We start from the raw sequence: 25,000 nt of genomic DNA on the forward strand, positions 1-25,000 counted from the left end.
TAAAAAAAATTTCAACATTACTGAAATGTAGACCAAATTCAGTAGGACGAGTCTTTATCATATATGAGACTGAAAACATTTTCACATTAGTGAGATTAAGATGGTTATTCTCGAAAGCCTCTTTTAACTTCATTAAGTTTAAGAGTGCATTCAGCAAGAAGCGTTTTTATATAGCTAAGAACAAAAGTAAGTATATTAAGGTAATTTCTAACATCGATGACACCGAGAGAGCGTTCTTAAAGATGTGTTTTAAGATCACTGAGAATAAGAGCCCTTTTGACTCGTCTTTGTTTTAAACTCTCTAAGATTAAAAGCAAATTCAAAAAGATAGGTTTTAAGAACAGTGAAATAAAGAGCGTATTTAAAGGTTTAACGGTTATCCATGAATGGCATATGCTAGGGACAGTGACATTGCCCTATCGAGCAGGACAATGTCCTTGAGACTGACCATATATAAATACGATCAGCGCCTAAGCCCCCTCTCCACCCAAGCTAGAATTAAGGAGAGCTAAGTAATGGCTGCTGATGACTCAGCAGATAGACCTATAGGCTCCCCCAAACCCCCCATCCTCGGCTCACAAGGATGGTGAGGTTACTACAACCAAAGGAACTAACGAGTCTGAGCGGGATTCAAACTCCAGTCTGGCAATTACCTGGCAAGGACGCTACCTCCAGGCCACCACAACCAAATGATATTTGAATGTAGTCAGCATTGAAACGTTGCACTGTAATTGAAGATAAGAACCTATATGGGAGAGCGCGTATGAAAATCACTGGAATTATGTGCGTTTTGGGCAAGAGGCATTTCTCTGCCAGTTGTTGGAGAGAATGGTGATTCCCCTACAGCCGGAAGCCTCATCCTTCCATATTTACAGGGGATTCATTACGGAGCCTTCATACCAGACCCCTACTTTCAACCCAGCCTACGGAGCCCGAGTGGCTTGGATGAAATATTAGGCTGGTTTAAAAAAATACATAATTTATAGGGAAACATATTTGGAGGATTATTTTTCTTTAAATAAGAAAGAGAGAGAGAGAGAGAGAGAGAGAGAGAGAGAGAGAGAGAGAGAGGAGAGAGGAGAGAGAGAGAGAGAGAGAGAGAGAGAGGGTGGGGAGCACCAGAAGAATTGTTGAAAGATTGAATTTGAATATTATTAACGGTGGTTACTTTGGGCGTCTTAAGTGTTTTTTAAATCTTTTTAATGCACCGTCTGGATATAAAAAATAAAAAGCTGATAAATGGGAGGAGACATTTAACACTTTCTCTTTTATTTCCAGTTATAAGGATAAGTGTCCTTTGATTCATATGTTTTTACTGCGGATAATGATAGCTGTTTTTTAGGTAAAGTATCTATTTAGTAATGACATACACGACTAGCATATACCAGATACAGTGATACTATAATGATTATGTTATCCTGTATAATAGTTTCCTGTTTGTACATAAAGAAACCAAACAGTTATGTCATATGATATTATAGAGTTGCAGATAGAGAAATGATCCTATTAATTATTGAAGGAGCTATTTCCAAAGACTTGAAAAACATTAAACTATTCATGATGAAAAAGAGCAAAATAAGATATATATATATATATATATATATATATATATATATATATATATATATATATATATATATATATATAGAAAAATAAAGGAATAATTCATTAATCATATTATGCTACCAATACGGGAATTAAAAAGATAGAATTTCATGAAATTGTGCACTCACAGAGACGAGCATGTTTTAGCAGAATATATCATCCTGATTACTGAAAGTTATTCCCAGTGGTGTCATGGGATTAATTAGAGTACAACAACTTTCTCGAAACGCGGAACTGGAGATAAAAGAATGGAACAACTGTTGCTCATTTCAGAAATAGACTCGTTGGTATTAGTGTTTAAATTCTCTTAGGTCAATAAACCAGCATTTAAACTTTTTTTTTTATTTGCTAGCGTTCTTGTTTTCTTACTCGCGCTATTATATAGTTGGGTACTTCTCAACAGTATGTGACGATTTATTGTACGTACAATTTGTTATTATTATTATTATTATTATTATTATTATTATTAGTAGTAGTAGTAGTAGTAGTAGTAGTAGTATTTTTATCTTCATTATCAATATTATTATTATTATTATTATTATTAGTAGTAGTAGTAGTAGTAGTAGTAGTAGTAGTAGTAGTAGTAATAGTAGTATTATGCAAAATCCATGAAAAATGACATCTAAATATTTAGATAGAGATGCACACCTACGCAAACACACCCCCTCTCACCTGGGTATGACTCCTCCCTCTCCCCCTACCCAAGGGAGGGGGAGGGGTGGAGCGTGTCCTGAAGGATATGTATATATATATATATATATATATATATATATATATATATATATATATATATATATATATATATGTGTGTGTGTGTGTGTGTGTGTGTGTGTGTGTGTGTGTGTGTGTGTTTATGTATGTATTTATACTAACATACGTATTTATATATATATATATATATATATATATATATATATATATATATATATATATATATATATATACTGTATATATATACATATATATACATATATATACATATATATGATGAGCTGAGAAAGCTCTTTGTGTTGAATGGCACAGAAAGACTACAAACAGATGCAAGTGGAAAGACATGTCTAAGGCCTTTGTTCTGCAGTGGACCAGTAATGGAGGATGATAATGATGACATGCATATGTTTTTATTTATGTAATGGACCTGGAGATCCGTCAATAGCCATTTTCTGGTCCTCCTGATTATAGCTTAGAAACCATCTTAGACTTGGATGCTGATCATGTCTACTGTATGTTGAGCTAACTGGAAAATGTGCAAGACCTGTCATTTAACTCTTTCGTTTATTTCGAACTTTGAGACTCCTAAAATGGGAAACCTTGTTTGAGAGTGAATGAAAATCAAAATCAAAATTGTAGATACTTTTTCATTATAAAACAATATGTGGTTTTAATACATGTTTTGAATAAAGGCTGTAGCAATGGAATATATATATATATATATATGTATATATATATATATATATATATATATATATATATATATATATATATATATATATATGTATATATATATATATATATATATATATATATATATATATATATATATATATATATATATGTATATATATATATATATATATATATATATATATATTTATATATATACATATATATATATATATATATATATATATATATATATATATATATATATATATATATATATATATATATATATATATATATATATGTCTCCAGTCACGCTCAGAGGAACTGCCAGATGTGAAACTACTCAGTCTCTTCCTGTCCCTCAGGGAGGGTAAGACAAACTAGTCATACCCTGATGAATGGGAGAGTAACCTGGAAGGAAAATGAATGGGGTGGGATGGTTGAATACGTTTGCACATGTGTCTTTACATCATTTTGACGGGTCGTGTACACTTGTATACTGATATTATTAATGAACAACAAAATCGCTGATTTCTTTTGAAATATGAATACCTGAAAAAAAGAAAAAAAAAATATTGCTATTCGCCGTTTTGAACACCATCGACAGAAACAAAAATAAAATTCTCTCTCTCTCTCTTTCAGCAAAAAATAAAAAATATAGACACAAAGGTATTATGCTCAACATGCTTAGTCTGGATAGAAAATATAATTAAGTAGAGACTAAATCTGTAAATAGTTGAAGAAGAAGAAGAAAAAGAAGAAGAAGAAGAAGAAGAAGAAGAAGAAGAAGAAGAAGAAGAAGAAGAAGAGAAAAATGAACAGGGTATGTGTAAGGATGCAGAGGAAATCATTGATATAACTTATGATGCCATCCAACAACATACTTATGAAGAAATAAATTATCAGATGGAAACAAATAATAGACCCAAGAGACTCTACCCGGACCTACATACTTTTAGGGAAGAGCAAGAACAAAAAAAAAAAAGAAAAGAAAGATATAGTCTGTAATAGGCTGAAAAGAGGGAATTGCAGATTTGGCGAAAGATGCTACTACAAGCATCCAAAGATATGCCATAATTATGAGATACAGTGAACCCTCGCTACTTCGCGGTTCGACCATCACGGATTCACCACTTCGCGGGGTTTTTCCATAACCCACATATATATACATATCGCGGATTTTTCGGAAATTTCGAAAATACCGCGAAATCTGAAGACCCCCAAATACGATATTTCGTTACCTGTAATTCCATTAATACTGTAATTAGTAATATCTGCTCTTACTGATTGTTCATTGCATTACATATGATATATAATTCAGCACAGAAAGAAATAAAACACGAAAAGAGAATGTGATCATACGATAATACAGTACTGTATACAGTACGTAGTAAAATTAAATTGAACATGAAACGCAAATCAGATGCAGTCATACCATATTAGAATGGTGTAAGGCTGCTGATGGCTACTACTGTTCTACAAATGTAATGGATGTGCATCTTTTCCATGATTCTTTTGTATGTATACATACGTAGTACTGCATCCAATAATATTCTTTGTTGCAAAAATCACATTTCGAATAAGCGTACGAGAGAGAGAGAGAGAGAGATAGAGAGAGAGAGAGAGAGAGACACACATCCTACAGAAGAATAAAATAACATACGTAAAGCTATTATTATTATTGTTATTATTATTATTATTATTGTTGTTGTTGTCAATAAAATTATTATTGTTATTCTTATTATCATTATTATTATTATTATTACTGTGTTATTATCATTATTTATTAATATTATTATTAATACTGTACGTACGGTATACGCGGGGTATCTTGTACTTTGAGTTGGAAACCTACGCATCATATAAGACGTGTTGTGATTGGTTCAAGCGCTGATAGATGACGAATCAGAACTCAGGTTTTGTTATCTAGCCTGTGATTGGTGTTTTGCCCTCATCTCCAACCCACAGCATCTAGGTTCTCGCGGGCCCGGGTCATCCACTTTCTCTTACGGCGTATTGCTGAGTAGACGTTCTTAAGGTTGTGAAGTTTATTCTGTGCTGTGTGCGACTGTTTTAAGTTGAACTTTTTGTTGAACTTTCTGTTAAATCCTACTGTACAATGCCTCCCAAGCGTTCTGCTTCTACTAAGGCTGGTAGTGAGCCTAAACGCCACCGAAGGATGATGACGACTGCTGAGAAGGTTACGCTTCTCGATATGTTAAAAGACGGTAAGAAGTTACGCTGGCCGCAGCGCACCATTTTGGAATCAACGAATCTACTGTTCGCTATATCAAGAAGGACGAGGCGAACATTAGAAAGACGGCTGCAATCACCTTTAGCAGATCAGCGAAGCGAGTCGTTACAACGCGTAATAAAACGATCGTACGCATGGAAGGTGCTTTAGCTGTGTGGATTGCCGACTGCTGGAAGAAGAACATAGCCTTGGATACGAACACCATCCGAACAAAGGTTTTGAGCTTGTATGAGAATTTTGCTGCAAAGGAACCTCAAGACGACGACGGCAACCATGCTGAAGAAGATGATGATGCAGATGATCCTCAACCAGGGACATCCACTGATTCCCAGCATCAGAAACAACGTTTTTCCTCAAGCAAAGGATGGTTCGCGAAGGTTTCAGAAACGCTTCGCCCTGAAAAGCGTTTCCCTGCATGGCGAGGCTGCTTCGGCTGACACTGCCGCTGCTGAAACTTACGTGAACCAGACGTTCAAGAATATTATCGCCAAAAGTGGATACAAGCCGGAACAAATGTTTAATATGGATGAGACCGGCTTGTTTTGGAAGAGAATGCCGTCGCAAACTTTCCTGTTCAAAGAGGAAGCCAAAGCCTCTGGCTTTAAAGCATTCAAGGATCGCGTTACCCTCGTGATGTGTGGCAATGCTGCTGGATTTTTGCTAAAGCCGGGGCTTATTTATAAGTCGAAAAATCCTCGCGCTTTGAAAAATAAGAATAAGAATCTCCTTCCCGTGTACTGGATGCATAATCCAAAAGCATGGATTACAAAGATGCTGACCTCCAACTGGTTCCACCAGTGTTTCATCCCGCAAGTCAATGAATATCTCGTAGAGAAGGGCTTGCCATTTAAGATCCTTCTCCTTATGGATAACGCTGGTGGACACGCAACTGACCTGTCGCGTGAGGGCGTTCAGGTTGAGTTCCTGCCACCCAACACCATGTCATTAATTCAACCGATGGACCAGGGGGTTATCAGGGAGTTCAAGGCCCTCTATACGAAGAATAACTTGGCGGACCTCGTTGCGTGTGTGGATGCTGCCCAAGAGGATGAGGATGAAGATTTTAACTTGAAGGAGTACTGGCGGCAGTACACCATAGCCACGTGCCTGAAGAATATTCAGATGGCACTTCAAGAGATGAAACCTGCAACTGTGAATGCGAGCTGGAAGAAGTTGTGGCCCGAGATTGTTTACGACGACGAGGGATTTACACCTGCGGAAATCCAACACTCTGCAGTACGCAAATCTGTGCAGTTGGCTGCCATAATTGGAGGTGACGGGTTTGGCGACATGACGACTGAAGACGTCGACGAGTTGTTGGACTGCCATTCCCAGCCCCTAACTGACGCAGACCTCGAAGACCTGACAAGATCGGCAAGCGAAGAAGAGAGTGAAACCAAGGAAGAGACCCAAGAAAATGTCGAAGAAACGGGCTTAACACTAGAACGGCTTGCCAAGGTCTGCAACCATATAAAGGAGGTGAAAAAAATGTTGCAAGAGTGGAACGAGGATATGGTTCGGTCGATGCAATTCTGCAACAAGGTTGATGACATCATGACTCCCTACAAGATGCTCTTAGATCGAAAAAAGAAGCAGCGGCAACAACTTCCGATCACAATGTTCTTCCAGCCTCGCAAAAAAGAGCCAGTTCCTCCTGCTACTACGCCTTCAGAAGAAATTAAAGAAGTTGAAGAGGTGTCCCAGGAAAAGAAACCTCCGTCTGAAGAGACGTAAAATACTACTAATTGGCTGCACAGTACAACACATCATCAGCTTCATCATCATCATTTCTACTGTGCAGCAAATTCATCGCCATCATCATTCAAGTTTTTCTTGAACTTCTTTCGTGGTGAGTACAGTAACAATCTTTATTTTTTACTTTAATATTCTAACATTTTAATATTTGTGCCTGTTTTATAGTTTAGTACTGTATGCATTAAGTTAAAGGGAAGGTTTTAAAAGTCTACATGCTGTAACCTATCATATTTTTTTGTTTAAAATTTACATTTACCTACGTAAAACAATCTCTCTCTCTCCTCTCTCTCTCTCTCTCTCTCTCTCTCTCTCTCTCTCTCTCTCTCTCTCTCTCTCTCTCTCTCTCTCCTCTCTCCCTCTCTCTCTCTCTCTCTCTCTCTCTCGTAAATTGTTTTCCTGCTTTGCTACGTACAGTTTGTACTGTATGATTTTATATAGATACGGTAAATTATATTTGTACTAATAACATATTTTGTAAATGCTTTTACTGTAAATATCATTATTTATCACTTTCATCATGCGCGTTAAATGCCTTCTTTGTTCTGAGCGTGGTTGTTTACTGAGCGTACAGTACTTTATGACGCCGTCGTTTCAGGCGGCGTCATAAAGAAAAACAATTCATTTGGAAGTCCTAAAAAAAATTAAGTAAAACATTGGTAATAACAAAATCAACATACTGTATAATCAATATAATCGATGCAAAAACTAACCTATACATATGTGTACACTAAATGAGTTTGTTTCTTCATTATGATCAGAGATGAACTTAAACAAAACATTGGTTGCCATTTTTTATCGTGCTTTTTAGGGGTTTAGGAAACGCATGATATAAAATCGCCTTTAATATTTGTGCCTGTTTTAGTTTAGGGTGCTGTAGTACATGCATTAAGTGTTCTGTACATTAAAGGGTAGTTAGTTAACAGTACTACGTACAAGGGAAGGTTTTAAAAGTCCGAATATACATGTTAAAAAAATAGGTAAATATGATGTCACTAATTTGCGGATTTTCACCTATCGCGGCCGGGTCTAGAACCTATCTACCGCGATAAACGAGGGTTCACTGTATATGGTAAATGTGCGTATTTAGACGGATATGGAGACGAATGCAGAGATCTACATCCAAAAATATGCAAAACCCTAAAAGAAGGAAAAGGATGCAGTTTCAACAAAAAATGTCAATATATGCATCCTGCAACTATGAATGAGAGTAAGAAAACTCAGCAAACTGAAAAGAAAAACAAAAATGAAACAAAAAAAGAAACAAAAAAGCAGGCTGCGTATGTACCGCACTATGCACCAAAAAAGGCCTTTCAACCCAAGTCTGCACATTTAGAGCCCAACTACAAAGAATGCATCTATAATGCCAGGGGTTGGTGCAGATATGGGGATAATTGCAGGTTTACACACAAAAATACATATGAAGGCGAAAGAACAAATATAATAGAAAAGTTGGATTTTTTAATGGCAGAATTCCGAGAAATGAAGAAAATAAAATCATATAAGAACAGGAAGGAAGCATGGGAGAATCCATATTATTACCAATATTAAATAATGGGGATGAAACACAAACCATAATAGTGATGAATGCACAGGGTTTAGTCACGAGTAACTCTAAAAGGAAAATAGAGTTCTTAGAAGAACTAACCCAAATTGAAAAAATAGATATATTAAATATAAGTGAAACATGGTATTCCCAAGAGACTGGCAGTGAGGACCAGATAAAGGGTTTCCAAACTTATAGATCAGACAGAAAAAATAGGAATCAAGGGGGAACCGCAATATATGGAAGAGACATAAATCAAGGAAAAGTCTGTGAAAAATACAGCAACACAATGTGAATTGATTGCGGTAGAATTTGAATTTGAAAAACTAGTGAATATTGTAGTTTACAGACCCCCAAATACTAAGGAGTTTAACATAATAATAGAAAAAAAATAGATGATATATGTAGAAACCATAAAGACTGGAATATACTCCTATCCGGAGATTTTAACTTTCCTTTTGTGGATTGGAAAGAACGGATAGAAGAAAGTGGTTGTATGTATACATATAAAAAAAAGAGAGTAATAGTAGCGCAGAAGATAAGAGGCAATTTCAAAACCTTCAAGAGATGCTATTAGAACATAATATGCAACAAATAAACCACATTCCAACAAGAAAGGAAAATGTCCTAGATCTAGTATTTGTGAATGAGGTGAATTATGATAAAGAAATAATAGTGTGTAACACGGGAATTTCAGACCACAATGTCATAGAATTGATAGTTCATTCCAAAGCAAGTGATCGCAGAATTAATAAAAGCACAAAACTTTGGGAAGGATATGGAAAATATAATTTTTACAGTAAGAATATAAAATGGTCAGAAATAAATGAAGAACTGAATAAAGAATGGAAAAATGTATTTGTAAGTGATAATATACAGGTAAATACGGACATACTGTACAAAATACTGGAGAAAATTGTTGAAAAATATGTACCGAAAAAAAACAATAAACAAAAGACGTGCATACCAAGAGACAGAAGGATCTTATTTCAGAAAATTAGAAAGTGGAAGAAAAATCTTGCAAAAGAAAAAAATGTGTGGAAAATGAGGGCAATAAAAGGTAAGATAGAAAATGCAGAACAAAAGATTATACAGTCGAAAGAAAATGAAAAAAGGGACTTAGAAGAAAGGACACTTCAAAATATAAAAAGAAACCCCAAAGTACTTTACTCCTATGCAAAAAAGATGAATAAATGGAGAATAGAAATAGGCCCTCTAAGAATTGAAGGACGGCTAACGAATGAAAAAAAGGAAATATGCAACATATTAGCAGAAAAATATAAGAGTGAGTTCACGCCAAGAATTGCGAATGAGAATAATGAAACAGAAATGAGAGAAGAATATGTTGAATATCTAACGGATATAGATACTAATGAAGCAGATATTGTCAATGCTATAAACGAAATTAAAAATGGATAGGCATCCGGACCAGATGGAGTTCCCGCGATTTTGTTAAAAAAAACTGCAAACACTATCGCGAAGCCGCTTGCAATACTGCTAAGACAAAGTGTAGATATGAGCGAGATATATGTTAAACATAAATTAGCTTATATAACCCCTATCTTCAAAAGTGGATCAAGACTAGAGGCCAGCAATTATAGACCTGTTAGTTTAACATCAAATATTATGAAAGTGTATGAGAGGGTAATAAAAAAGAAAATAATGAACCATTTGGTCAAAAATAATTTGTTTAATATGGGTCAACACGGTTTCGTGCCTGGAAAAAGTACAGAGACCCAACTGATAGCACACTATGAAAACATATACAAAAATATGATAAATGAAAAAGACACAGATGTGATCTAAAACTCGGATAAATTTGAATCAATAAATTATGGAAACAGAGAAGGAATGGTGTATGCATACAAGGGACCTAATAATGAGACAATCACAAACAAGGAAGCAATTAAAGACCTTGGTGTAATGTCAAATAGGAATATGTTATGCAACGACCAAATAGCAACACTGTTGGCTAAATGTAAAGCAAAAATGGGAATGTTATTCAGACACTTTAAAACAAGAAAAGCTGAACACATGATTATGCTTTACAAAACTTATGTACGTAGTACACTCGAGTACTGCAATGTGATATGGTACCCACACTACCAAAAGGATATTGCACAAATAGAGAGTGTACAAAGGTCCTATACTGCTAGAATAGAAGAAGTTAAGGACCTTGACTACTGGGAAAGACTGCAATTCTTAAAACTATACAGTCTAGAAAGGATAAGAGAACGCTACATGATAATACAAGCATGGAAGCAAATAGAAGGAATTACTGAAAACATCATGGAGCTTAAAATATCAGAAAGAGCAAGCCGAGGTAGATTAATAGTGCCAAAAAATATTCCAGGTAAACTAAGAAAGGCGCACAGGACATTAATCCACTACGCACCAGCATCGATAATGCAGCGACTATTTAATGTGCTGCCAGCTTATCTAAGAAACATATCAGGAGTGAGCGTAGATGTGTTTAAGAATAAGCTCGATAAATACCTAAGATGCATCCCAGACCATCCAAGACTGGAAGATGCAAAATACACCGGAAGATGCATAAGCAACTCTCGGGTGGATATACGAGGTGCCTCACACTGAGGGACCTGGGGGAACCCCCCCAAAAAAATAAGGTAATAAGGCAATAAGGTGAGGCTCTCTCTATCTCTCTCTCTCTCTCTCTCTCTCTCTCTCTCTCTCTCTCTCTCTCTCTCTCTCCCACCATTGATCCCGACTAAACTCTATCCGAAAAAGGGGAAGAACTAAAGGGAAAATTCTAAATCAATGTAAAGCTTTTGCCTTATTTACAACGTAGTCAATGTATTGGTGTGCTACTGTTACTAACACACATTTGGATTCTCTTCAATTGTCATCTTCAATGTGTTATAGATTTTAATTGGTATGTTACATCTTCAAGTAAAGTCTAGGTAAGTTAACTTTAAAATAGATTATTCTTTAAAAACAGTATTAATATCTCCATCACAGGAGTATAGATGGTTTGGTCGGATGACCGTTCTGTATGACATCTCAAAGTGAACTGCCACAAATATCCATATTCACGTTAAAGTTTAATTAGCTATCACAGCACTTTAGGATTTATAGCAAACACAACATTAATACCGGAAGGTACTAGTTCCATTCTCATAGACAACTCTTTTTCACGGGCTTGGTTGTGTTTACTCTTCATGAAAAATGTTACATTGCTGAGGTTTGGCATTCGAATCTTGCTTATGGTGTCACTATGGCATTTCTCAAACTTCTCATACTTCCACAGTGACCTGTAGGTCATGTGTTTTAATCAAGTAATATCTATAAATTACATTAGCTCGGTCAGCAACCTAAATTTTTTAAAGTTTAACAATATGTCAAAATATGTTTACTAGGAGTGTGACTGGATATATATATATATATATATATATATATATATATATATATATATATATATATATATATATATATATATATATATATATATATATATATATATATATATATATATATATATATATATATATATACTTTTTTTTTAACTTTAGCCATAAGCATATAAGGACGAATGTTCAAATAGGCACATTAAAAAAGATAATAATGCATACTAAACAAATATTGCCAAAACAAAGAAAAAATGCATGATAAATACAGATCATATATATGGTACATTGCTAGCAAACGATTACATAACACCAACAAAAAAAAATACTGATATACATATGATTCGGTAACTTTGTTAAAGAATAGTTGTTACCTTTGGCGAAAATGTAGATTATTATAATACGGTAACTAATAAAAATATTTGTTACCTTGGTAAAGATACAATTTTAGTGCACACACACGAATTCCTGGTACGTACATGTACCACGGTTTCGTACATATATATATATATATATATATATATATATATATATATATATATATATATATATATATATATATATATATATATATATATATATATATATATATATATATATATATATATATATATATATTATATATATATATGTATATATATATATATATATATATATATATATATATATATATATATATATATATATATATATATATATATATATATATATATATATATATATATATATATATATATATATATATATATATATATATATATATATATTTCAAATAAGCCATATATATTAATACATTAAAGTCTGGATTCTCTTAACGACCTCGGGATCAGACCCCAAGGCGGAACCGCCCAAAGACTATGATATCGGACCGGCGGGGATTTGAACCCTCGCCAGGATATCTGTATGCCAGTGACCATACCACTCCGCCACGAAGGAAGATAAAAGTCAATGACAATTCTTCTATACATATACCTGTCAAATTCAGGTTTTCTATACTTAGAATTGAAATCAACCCATCTTCACCATCGTAGCTAATTGGTAGGTTTGGGACCTGGCATTAGATTAATGATAAATTTTTTGCACATTTAAACGTGTTTCTTCCATATTTCAAATAAGCCATATATATTAATACATTAAAGTCTGGATTCTCTTAACGACCTCGGGATCAGACCCCAAGGCAGAACCGCCCAAAGACTATGATATCGGACCGGCAGGGATTTGAACCCTCGCCAGGATATCTGTATGCCAGTGACCATACCACTTCGCCACGAAGGAAGATAAAAGTCAATGACAATTCTTCTATACATATACCTGTCAAATTCAGGTTTTCTATACTTAGAATTGAAATCAACCCATCTTCACCATCGTAGCTAATTGGTAGGTTTGTGATTTGGCATTGGATTAATGATAAATTTTTTGCACATTTAAACGTGTTTCTTTCATATTTCAAATAAGCCATATATTTTAATACATTAAAGTCTGGATTCACTTAACGACCTCGGTATCAGAGCCCAAGGTGGAACCGCCCAAAGACTATGATATCGGACCGGCGGGGATTTGAACCCTTGCCAGGATATCTGTATGCCAGTGACCATACCACTCCGCCACGAAGGAAGAAAAAAGTCAATGACAATTCTTCTATACATATACCTGTCAAATTCAGGTTTTCTATACTTAGAATTGAAATCAACCCCTCTTCACCATCGTAGCCAATTGGTAGGTTTAGGACTTGGCATTCGATTAATGATATATTTTTTGCACATTGAAATATGAAAGAAACACGTTTAAATGTGCAAAAAAAAAAATATCATTAATCGAATGCCAAGTCCCAAACCTACCAATTAGCTACGATGGTGAAGATGGGTTGATTTCAATTATAAGTATAGAAAACCTGAATTTGACAGATATATGTATAGAAGAATTGTCATTGACTTTTATCTTCCTTCGTGGCGGAGTGGTATGGTCACTGGCATACAGATATCCTGGCGAGGGGGTCAAATCCCCGCCGGTCCGATATCATAGTCTTTGGGCGGTTCCGCCTTGGGCTCTGATCCCGAGGTCGTTAAGAGAATCCAGACTTTAATGTATTAATATATATGGCTTATTTGAAATATGAAAGAAACACGTTTAAATGTGCAAAAAATTTATCATATATATATATATATATATATATATATATATATATATATATATATATATATATATATATATATATATATATATACATATATATATATATATATATATATATATATATATATATATATATATATATATATAGGGCTTATATATTTTATTAGATGCCCATAGACTCTTTATTTTAACATTCATGCTTATGTATTTTATTAGGTGCCCAAAAAATGATTTATTTTTTAAATGTTTTTTAAAATGCAAATGTTATATAATCTCTATAATTACGTATTACTAGCGTACTAACTGCTTTTCGTGCGCAACACTTTTCCAAGACAATTTTACTCCTTTGAACTAATAAAGGGGCCAGTTTCAAATGCCTTTAAATTGAATTAAATAAGGAGTTTTGTCTGGACATGGCAAAAGGTTCTGTTTAACCAACGCCAAACAAGGATGTTAACGGCGATACATATCATCACCGTAACGCTGATTACTGCTAGTAACACGTAGAATCGACGTTCTGCATAAGTCGGTGTCGGGTGGTCATTTTCGGTCAATTTCATCAACCGCTTAGCCACACGTGCATTGTTTGGGAGAGGTAAAGATGGAATTGTTGTCGACCACGTGAAGTTCGCGAAGTAGGCTCGTTCTCTGATGATAGTCTTCATTCCATGAACCATGTAATTCGGGGACGTACCGATACAACCATCTGCTGCAACGGAGATTTGGGAAGAGGACGTGGATCCGTCCGGGCGTGATACATTAAAGCCGGCCTTGTCGTATCGTATCCACAAGCCGTTGTTCAGTCTGCAATTGAACTTATTATTATCAAAGGGATAAAGCTTTTCCAGACCATTTTCATATGAATGGGAGAGAGCACCGTCTAGCACTATACCTAACTCGCATGAATCCATTGAGTTTTTATGGAATTCAAAGGAGTCAGCTGTACATATTTTTTTATCCATTGCGTCTGAACAGTGAGTTAATTGATTTAAGTCTTTAATGACCGTATATGTTTCCTTGTCTGGGGAAATCAATACGTGTCCTGTCAAATTGGATATTACTTGATTTGAGTGATTCGTCATGAAAGTCGGAAATGGTGATATCCTGTAAGATTGCCAGGCATTGGAAGAATCAAAGGGAATTGTAATCATAATCCTGTGATTTTAAACGCTTACTGTAATTAGGCCGTAATAGAATTCTAACCTACGTGCGTCTAACAAAGGAACATGACCTAATTTCTCCCGTCCGTGATCCACAATTAACGTTAAGTGTCTTATTGGCAACAAATGCGGTGACAGTACACCTTTAGTCGCTAACGTGATAGCTTCCACATAGTCTTTTGATTTCTCAATGAAATGTGCAATTCTATTATGTATGTGATCTATTTTTGTTATCGTGTCAACAAATCTTGTACTTCCATAATCTGACTGATATTACTAGAATGTTCGTTTACCAAACTCATAATTTGATTGATTGAAGCTAACTGATTCCTTAGTTCTGACATAATCAATTCATTTTCATGAGTCAAAAACTCAATTTTCTTATTTTCATTACTAATCTTAAGACGATTGGATATTACTAAGCCTAAACTTGCAATAGAACCAAAGATGTTTAGTGCAGCAAAAATAAACGGGTTATGTTACTCAAGATTATCGTTTCCAACTGTCCACATCAAAAAGGTCACGAGCCAAAGATTCTGCCTCGTAAGTCTTATTTTGCAAGTCGTCGGATAGCATCTCTGCAACTTTTAGTGTCGATGCAAGCGAACTCTCTGTATTAAAATGAAAGTGCCTTCTATGCATTTCATTTAATGAAACAGCAAACCTTGAAATGGCGCTCTTTAAGCTAGTGACGTCATTCTCTGAGAGAAAAATTGCTTGCATACGTACTTCAAAAACTACGTTACTTGATGTAATAAAAACGTCTTCTTGTCTTTCTAATATAGTGCCATATTTAAAATCTATACTTTTAGTTTTAGAGCTCATCCCACACGAGAAAAATGTCTGAGCGAACAATATCACTACTAACAATAAAAACTTCATCTTGGAAACCTGTAATGAGAAAAATATATGTAATTACTCCTGTATTAAGAAGAAAAACTTTTAACATATAATTTTCACAAAAATAAAAGAAAAATAAAAATCTTTCCCTCACTTCTTTCCCTCTTATTTTAATTTCTTATTTGAGCCAATGGTACGATTCTCTCATCAGTGGGTTGGGATACGTTTTGAACTCTAAACCTTTTGGCCGTTAATGTTTCCAAAATGTTAAATGGACCTTCAAACTTAGGTGTTAGTTTATAATTGAGTCCTTTACGTACATTTACCTGTATGTATACATTATCACTCACGGTATACTGTATGTTTTAGTTGGCTTCGCTATTTTATCATGATTCCATTTCAGTATGATTTGTGATTCTTCTATATTCTTTCGAATGTTATCAAAACGACTTTTGCTTGCATTCAAACATTCTTTTATAGGATTTGATAAATTAGTTGTAGGCGTTCTAAACATGGAGAGGCGTTCTAACTGGGGTACCATACAATGCCTCGTGCGGTGAGATTTTAATTGATATATGATATGAATGATTCAGAGTACTCAGTACTGCAGGTATTGCAATATCCCAATTGGGGTCTGATCCCCCTAGTGTTACTCTTAATATATTTAAAACCTTCCTATTCGCTCTTTCCACTAGCCCATTCGACTCTGGGTGATATATCATGGTATTTATTTTCTTTATGCTAAGGATTTCACACAATGAGGTCAGAAAGTGATTATCAAATTCTCCACCTGAGTATGAGATTATCATGTGTGGAATTCCATGTTTACAAATGTAACACTCGTAAAACTTCCTAGCGCATTCAATCGCAGTTTTAGTTTTAAGCGCTATTAGTTCTGTATATCGAGTTAAAGCATCTACAATTAATAAGAGGTGCTTATTTCCTCTGTCTGACTCGTAAAATCCTGTTAATTAATCTAAATGTATCCTTTCAAAGGGTTGACTGGGCATGGGATAAGCCCCTAGGCTGACAGGTGTTTTCGTATGCCCTTTGTTTTCCTGACATGTGCGACAATTAGCTATGTGTTTTTTTATATCTGTAAGCATCGTATGCCAATAAAACAATGATTTGGCTTTCTGTGACATTAATAAGAACCCCGGGTGTCCATGCAATGGATTTGCATGCAACCAATTTAGGACAGTGGAAATAAGTCAGATTGGTACCACTACCTGGTCGTTAGTTACATGTGGTGTATTGCGGGTTTTCTTTGTCATGGTTTTACACAGAATATTGTCTTTGATTATATAATTCTGCTGCTTATACTTTATATATTCCTTTTCCTTATGATTGCCTTTCAAAGCATTTATAATTTTTTCTAATTTCTGATCTTTTCTTTGCTCAGCCTGTCATTATTCAGCACTCCAGACCAGATTTTCTTGTTCAGATATCGTTTTAACAATAGGCATGGATGTTGTTATATCTATTAATTCAGCTAAAGGCTCCGTACAAGATGACACGGGGTTGCCTGATAATGCATCAGCAATGATATTTGCTTTCCCAGGTAAATACCCGATTCTTGCGCCAAAGTCTTGAAGGATCAAATGCCACCGAGTTCGTTTGGGGCTATGGCTGAAGCCTTTAAATAAGTCGGTTAGTGGTTTATGATCAGTAAGAACCTTAACGGGATAACCGTATATTATGATCTTAAAATGCACTAGTGAATTAACAATAGCTAGCCCTTCCTTGTGTATTACTGCATACTTACTTTCGGAAGTTCTCAGTTTTCGAGAATAAAGAGCGATCGGGAAAATTTTTTTTTCTTATTGCTGAAGCAATATCCCACCTACTCCTAAGTCCGAGGCGTCTGTTGCAATGAAGAATTCCTTACCAAAGTCAGGAAATTTTAAGATAGGAGAACTACACAGTTCATCTTTCAAGGTATTAAACGCCTGTTGATGCTGCTCAGACCATATGAAATCTATGCCCTTCTTCTTAAGATCAGTTAAGGGAGCGGCTATTATTGAATAATTGGGTATTAAACGCCTGTAATATCCACTACAACCCAGAAATTGCTGTATTCCTTTGACATTAGTACGTATCGGAAAGTTACGGATAGCCGACACCTTATCATGGACTACTTTAAGACCTTGGCTTGACACCGTAAAACCCAAATAGACTAATTCTGTTTTGAAAAATTCACACTTACTAATCTTTACCCTTAAGTTATGTCATCTTAGTCTCTGTAGTACTAGTTCTAATTTACGTAGATATTCTTCTAAGGTATTGGAAAAGATTACAAGGTCGTCCATATAGGCATGCAATTTATCCCCTAGCAAGTCTCCAAACACTATGTTAATCATTCTTGTAAATGTTATGGGAGCATAACGTAAAGCAAAAGGCATCCGTAAAAATTCATAATGTCCCCTGGTTGTGCTGAAGGCTGTGTATGGGATACTATTTTCTTCTAATGATATCTGGTGAAATCCTTTAAGTAAGTCCAAACTGGTAAAATATATATTCTGACCTAACAAAGATAAAATATCGTCAGTACATGGCACTGGGAATCGATCAGGGATCGTCTCCTCATTTAGGCGACAGAAGTCTACGCAGATACGCCATGTTCGATCTTTTTTCGGTACAACTCTTAATGGAAAATTATAAGGGCTGTTTGACTTCCTAATGACTCCTTCCTCTAGCATTTTACCTACTTCATCATTTATTTCATTCTGTAATTTCATAGGGAGTCTGTACGAGGGTACATAGATAATTTTCTGCTTGTCCTTTAACCTTATTTGATGCTCGATCACATCTGTTTTTCCTAAGGATCCATCCGTAGTGGAAAAAACATCCTGATATTTAGTTAAAAGTCCAAAAATTTTCTGCTGAATTTCTTCTTCTTGAGTGTCTTTATATATTTTATTTCTAATAGATTGTAAAAGGGATTCATCCGCAACTGATTGAGCGTGATTGATTTCAGCAACGGTAAGAATATGATGTTTATAAACTTCTACATCCAAGATATGTTGATTTTTGTGAATTACTAAAGTGGTATTTAAATGATTACAGACTTCAATATTACATTGTTGATGTGAGCCTACTGTATAAATAGCTTGTGTGACCAACAATCCGTTAGTTTTCAAAGTGTCGGAAAGGATTAATATTGCAGATCCCGGTAATGTTTTCTTTACTTGCACTATTAAATTCGAAGGTACGTTCGGCTCGATAGATTGCGTGCAAGATGATATTACGGGTGAACGAGAATTCTGTCGGGTCGCGTATATTATTTCTTTATTAGTGAGACAAGTTATTGGTTCTTCAACGTACGTCACAGATTTATTTGTCGTCTCCTTTTTATCTAAAACTGATTTTAAGGTATTAGAAGACTTATAGAATTTTCCTTTGATATACACGCCGTGCTTGGCAGGGGCTAAGATAATATTTTGATTGCCCATAGATGGGTATCCTATAATTACAGCTGGATACATATCAATGTTTTGTACAACAACAAATGTATCGGCCAACGTGCGCTTACCAACCTTTGACTGAACATGAGTTACGCCTATTACATTTAATTTATTATTTCCTATACCCGAGAGTCTTACTCCGGACTTTTCTCTTGGGAAGTTCGAAAACAACAAATGATGTGTCCTCATATCCATGATATTACGTGGACTATCAGAGTAAAAAAATAATGTAAATGATCTGTGTTCTAAATTTATGGCATATAATGTTGGTCGTAACTCATTTTGGCTTATTATTGTATGAATTCGTTGCAAATCTATGGGAGCATGCACTGATTTATTTAATTCGGTCGTGTGTTTCATAGGAAAATCTATTGCCTCACAATGATCTGATAAAACATTAAATTGATTATTCAATACTATTGATGTTGACATGAATGACCTTGACCCAACATCACTCTCTTCCCCACTGGAGTTAATTATGTGGTATTTGCTTTGCTCTGCACATTCTGAAAATTAGTCTGACCTTGCTAGGTCTGGTTTGACAACCCAGGATCAGCGCTATTCGAAGAACTGTTTGTTTGTTTTGGACTCTGAACTACATTGACGTTTGGCTGTTTCTTCTTATTGAAATAAGGATTTTTCTTTTTATTTCCATATGGAACTGACTGTGGAATTGACTGTGTATTTCTGTTGTGTCTTACGCGAGGAGCACTGACTATATGAATGAGTCGAACTATTATGTAACGAACAGAATCTCGTTCAGCAGTCAGCAATCAAGTGACCTTGACATTTGCAATTATAACATGTCATTCCTGCAACTTGACTATTATTAACTACATTTACTTGTTGTGGCTTTGTTTCATTTTTTGCAAAATCTTGGGTAAACACGGGATCAAGATCAAGACACTTAGACATATAAACGTTTCTTTATCTGTTTATATATATCCAGTTCCGTACTTGCTGGCGTTAACTTTTTATCAAAACACCACACTAAAGCTTCAGGCAACATAGGTGTCATGCAATTCAAATACATTAATCGTAAGAAATCTTTCACGGAGATGTTATCTCTAGTAACCCAAGTGGAATTACCTAAAATATCTTGATATTCGTTAAGCCTATCGGCTATGAGAGCTGCTCTCTCAATAACATTAAACCGAGTCATAGTGGCTTGATTAAGTGTATTTCTTAATGTTAAAACTACATCTAAGGCTTCCTCACCTCCATAGACCGCACGTAGCCTAACTTTGAAATCATCCCAGGTAACTGCTTCTTGAAATGAAACACCCCTCAAATACGCACTCGCATCTCCTTTAGAAAAGTCTATAAAACTTTTAGCTTCTTGTAATTGTACAAACGGGTCTATAATTTGTTTAGCATTTAAATTGGCATCGACGGATGAAATCCATGACTCCAAATTCCGAGGCAAGAATCCAATAACCCGACCTTGAAAAGGAAGGAGTGCAGAGCGAGCATTTTCTAGTGTCACAATGGGAGGGGGGTTACCATGTCCTGGGGTTGGGTTACTCGGTCCAGGGGTGGGGCTCACAGGGGGCGTCATGTTTACTGTATTTCTTTTTCTATCTCTACGACTCCTTGCAATGCTATCAAAATATCTATATGAATACAGACGTCCACTGCGTAAACGCATAAGCACTAAATGATAAAGATTATAACAAAATCCCCCAAAACAATGATACTAATGCAAAGATATTTCCCGAGAACTTCTGAAAGAAAACGGAATACAAAGATATTTTACGAGAACTTCTGAAAGAAAACGGAATTAGCACAGAGAGAAAAAAAAAATTCTAGACGAGAATTCGAAGTTGAACGCAGTTTCCTTAAAAGAATGAAAATTAAAGATTAGCCAACAACTCACCCTAGCAATAATGGACGATCGACTCGTGATAACTACACTTCACTGCTCAAAACTAAAATATATAAAGAAAATGTACTTAGCTTCGGTTTATATGGTAAAGGGTGATGTCGTCATTTCCTCTCTCTCGCACTGGATTGTTTCTTCCTATTGATGTTTGGGTGAATGTTTTCGTTCATATTTCGGTTGAATGTAGTTCTTCCTGGATATGTTTCTTCAATGTTTAGTAAACGTTGAATGTCAGTCCTTGGTTTTTTTAGGATGTTGATTGAAGATCCAGTTCCTCAGTTTGTATAACATTAATTTGTTGGTATAAAATGTTTTCATTTCTTCGGTGGACTATGATACTTAGTCAAAATTATAGATTCATTACTGATGATTTCTTGAAGATCTTTCTCTGGTTCTTAGAGTCTCATTCGCTGGTTCTTGAAGATCTGTGTCTGGTTCTTGGAGTTTTATTCACTGGTTCTTGAAGATCTTTCTCTGGTTCTTAGAGTTTTACCGCTGGTTCTTGAAGATCTTTCTCTGGCTCTTAGAATTTTACCGCTGCCACCATTTATTGGTGTGCTACTGTTACTAACAAAAATTTGGGTTCTCTTCAAATTTTATCTTCAATGTGTTATAGATTAGATTTGGTATGTTACCTCTTCAAGTAAAGTCTAGCTAAGTTAACTTTAAAATAGTTTATTCTTTAAAAACAGTGTTAACATCTCCATCACAGGAATATAGATGGTTTGGTCGGATGACCATTCCGTATGACATCTCAAAGTGAACTGCCACAAATATCCATATTTACGTTAAAGTTTAATTAGTTATCTCAGCACTGAAGGATTTATAGTAAACACAACAATAATACCGGAAGGTACTTGTTCCGTTCTCATAGACAACTCTTTCTCACGTGCTTGGTTGTGTTTACTCTTCATGAAAAATGTTACATTGCTGAGGTTTGGCATTCACATCCTGCTTATGATATGACTATGGCATTTCTCACACTTCTCTTACTTCCACAGTGACCTGTAGGTCATGTGTTTCAAACAAGTAGTATCTATATATTACAAATATAGATGTCGGAGTGGCGTTCTTTGCTGTTTGCCTGGGCGTGTGATTTTCCCTCACATACATATAAATTATGTATACTCACAAACATACACAGAGATATATGGATATGTATAAGTAAATATCAACCATATTGGCATTTTGATATCGAATTCTACTGTTGGGAATGTATATCCAGTGGGAATTTATTTATGATAAATGCTTTTGGCTGGACGGATTCGAACCTGAGCCTCTAAGTCGAAAGAAATGCCATTGTGGTTGTTATTTACATTGATTAAAATCATGAGTGTTAGTGATAGATATTCGTGGATATGTATATATACACATCCCTTTTGGTGTGGCGATAGCTAAACGTAATGTAAGGGTTTATGTATCGCCATGGTCAGCAAAGCTGTACTAGTAAGGGCCACTCATCCAAGGTTGGTTTGCTGTGAGCGATGTCGCAAAAGTCTCCTACTATCACCAATCCGCAGTTGGCCAGCGTGGTGATGAAAACTGGCCAAATCCCAGATATAAAACAAATTATGTAGAAGGTTTCTCTTTTTACAGTGAAACAAAAAAGGTTGAATTTTTCCTGTGTTGGTATATATACGTATATATGTACATCATCATCATCATTTCAGCCTTCAAAACTCCTTTGTTGGATGTAGGCCTTCCCCAGGTTCCTCCACAGACTTCTATCGCAAGCTATTCCGTGCCACTGTTGCTTATGTTGGTCTAAGTCATCTCGTCAGCGGGTTTTTTGTCTTCCTCGGGTTCTTGTGTATCCTCGGTGGTGTCTAGAAGGTTGTTCATGATGTCCATCGTTGTCTGTCATCCTGGCAATGTGCCCCGCCCAGTTCCATTTGAGCTTGCTAATGGTTTCAAGGATATCCATTACTTTAGTTTTTTGACGTATCCATTTAGCTGTTTTTTCATCCTTCCATGTTAGAATTAGCATAATTCTCTCATGTGCCCTTTGCATTGTTCGTAATTTAAGGGAAAGCTTTTTTGTTAGATTCCAAGTTTCGGCCCCATAGGTGACAGTGGGGAGGATACACTGATCATAGACTTTCCTTTTTAAGACGATAGGAATCTTCTTATTTTTTAACACTTTACTGGCTCTTCCAAAAGCTTGCCAACAGAGGGTTATTTTTCTTTTTATTTCGCTCTCTTTACAGGCGTCATGTAGAGAGATTCGTTGTCCTAATTAGATGTAGTGGTCCACTTCCTCAATTTTTTGGTTTTCAATTTCAAGTATGTCATCTGCATTTTCAGTATATTTATTGCTCATGACTTTGGTCTTTTGAAAGTTCATGTGGAGGCCAATTGATTTTCTTGCTTCATATAGCTCGGTGAGCATATGTTGAAGCTCTTCTTTGGTGTGAGCAATGATAATGATGTCATCAGCAAATCTTAGGTGACTTAGATATTCTCCTTCTATTCTTATTCCTTTTTCTTGCCAGTTGAGTGTTAGGAAAGCTCTCTCCAGGCAGGCAGTAAACAATTTGGGGGAGCTAGTGTCACCTTGTCTGACACCTCTCTTGAGTTGGAATGGTTTTGAGTCCTTGTGGAGGCGAATAAATGATGTTGCATAGTCATAGATGCGACACAGTACATTAATGTAAACTGAGTCAACTCCCTGTTCTCCCAGCGCTGACATGACCTCCTCAGTTTCAACTGAGTCAAATGCTTTGGTGTAATCTACAAGTGCTACTACTAGTGGTATCTTATATTCAATTGTTTTATCAGTGATTTGGTTTACTGTTTGTAGATGGTCAATTGTGGAGTAGCCTCTTCTAAAGCTCGCTTATCCCCTTGGCTGATTTTCATCAAGCTTTCCTACAATTCGGTTGGTAATAACTCTGGTGAAAATTTTATAAATAACATTAAGGAGGCTGATTGGCCGTTGATTGTTCATGTCCCTGTGGTCACCTTTTTTGTAGAGTAGAATGAGTATAGCTTTATTCCACTCTTCTGGCGTTTTGCTCTTCTTCAGGCATTCATTGAATAGTCGCGCCAGTCTGACCAGGATTGGCTCATATATGTACATACATACATATATTATGTGTGTATATACATATGATTATATGTACATATACGTATACACACACACATACACACATATATATATATATATATATATATATATATATATATATATATATATATATATATATATATATATATATATTTATATATATATATATATATATATATATATATATATATATATATATATATATATATATATATATATATATATATATATATATATATATATATATATATATATATATATATATATATATATACATATATGATCATGTTTTTGCACATTTAAACGTGTTTCTTTCATATTTCAAATAAGCCTTATATATTAATACATTAAAGTGTGGATTCTCTTAACGACCTCGGGATCAGAGCCCAAGGCGGAACCGCCCAAAGACTATGATATCGGACCGGCGGGGATTTGAACCCTCGTCCAGGATATCTGTATGCCAGTGACCATACCATATATATATATATATATGTATATATATATATATATATATATATATATATATATATATATATATATATATAT

The sequence above is a fragment of the Palaemon carinicauda genome, chromosome 17 (assembly GCF_036898095.1).
Source record: "Palaemon carinicauda isolate YSFRI2023 chromosome 17, ASM3689809v2, whole genome shotgun sequence".
Classification (NCBI taxonomy): Eukaryota; Metazoa; Arthropoda; class Malacostraca; order Decapoda; family Palaemonidae; genus Palaemon; species Palaemon carinicauda.